We start from the raw sequence: 1,006 nt of genomic DNA, 5'->3' as shown, positions 1-1,006 counted from the left end.
TGTGTCACTAGATCCTTATACAGGGGTATAATGAGGCCTCACTGTACAGGAGAGACCGGAGCGAGGAGCAGAGGCCTGATCACAAGAGCTGACAATCTGAGGACACAGCAATGCTGAATAACAGTCTACACTGCGTCACTAGATCCTTATACAGGGGTATAATGAGACCTCACTGTACAGGAGAGACCGGAGCGAGGAGCAGGGGCCTGATCACAAGAGCTGACAATCTGAGGACACAGCAATGCTGAATAACAGTCTACACTGCGTCACTAGATCCTTATACAGGGGTATAATGAGACCTCACTGTACAGGAGAGACCGGAGCGAGGAGCAGGGGCCTGATCACAAGAGCTGACAATCTGAGGACACAGCAATGCTGAATAACAGTCTACACTGCGTCACTAGATCCTTATACAGGGGTATAATGAGGCCTCACTGTACAGGAGAGACCGGAGCGAGGAGCAGGGGCCTGATCACAAGAGCTGACAATCTGAGGACACAGCAATGCTGAATAACAGTCTACACTGCGTCACTAGATCCTTATACAGGGGTATAATGAGACCTCACTGTACAGGAGAGACCGGAGCGAGGAGCAGGGGCCTGATCACAAGAGCTGACAATCTGAGGACACAGCAATGCTGAATAACAGTCTACACTGCATCACTAGATCCTTATACAGGGTATAATGAGACCTCACTGTACAGGCAAAGACCAGGAACGATGACGGATGGTGGAAAACGGATTTCTATTTAAAAAAAGAGACGTTTAAAGAGCCAAAAGAGCCGGTTCTTTATGGTGAGCAGAGCCGAATGAGCCGTATCGCCAAAAAGAGCCGAACTTCCCATCACTAACAGCTCAGCCTCCTCCCAGATGAGTCACTGCCACTGCCTGGCGCCAGAAAAAAAAAAAAGAACCGGCTCGTTTACAGTGTCGAGCCGGCTCATTTCGTTCCCAGCGAGGAGCCGGCTCTTTGAATTGGATCGTTCATGAACGACACATCACTGAGT

This window comes from Dendrobates tinctorius, unplaced genomic scaffold (genome assembly GCF_039654945.1).
Source record: "Dendrobates tinctorius isolate UK_male_01 unplaced genomic scaffold, ASM3965494v1 ptg000237l, whole genome shotgun sequence".
Classification (NCBI taxonomy): Eukaryota; Metazoa; Chordata; class Amphibia; order Anura; family Dendrobatidae; genus Dendrobates; species Dendrobates tinctorius.
Note: the sequence above shows the minus strand (reverse complement) of the source record.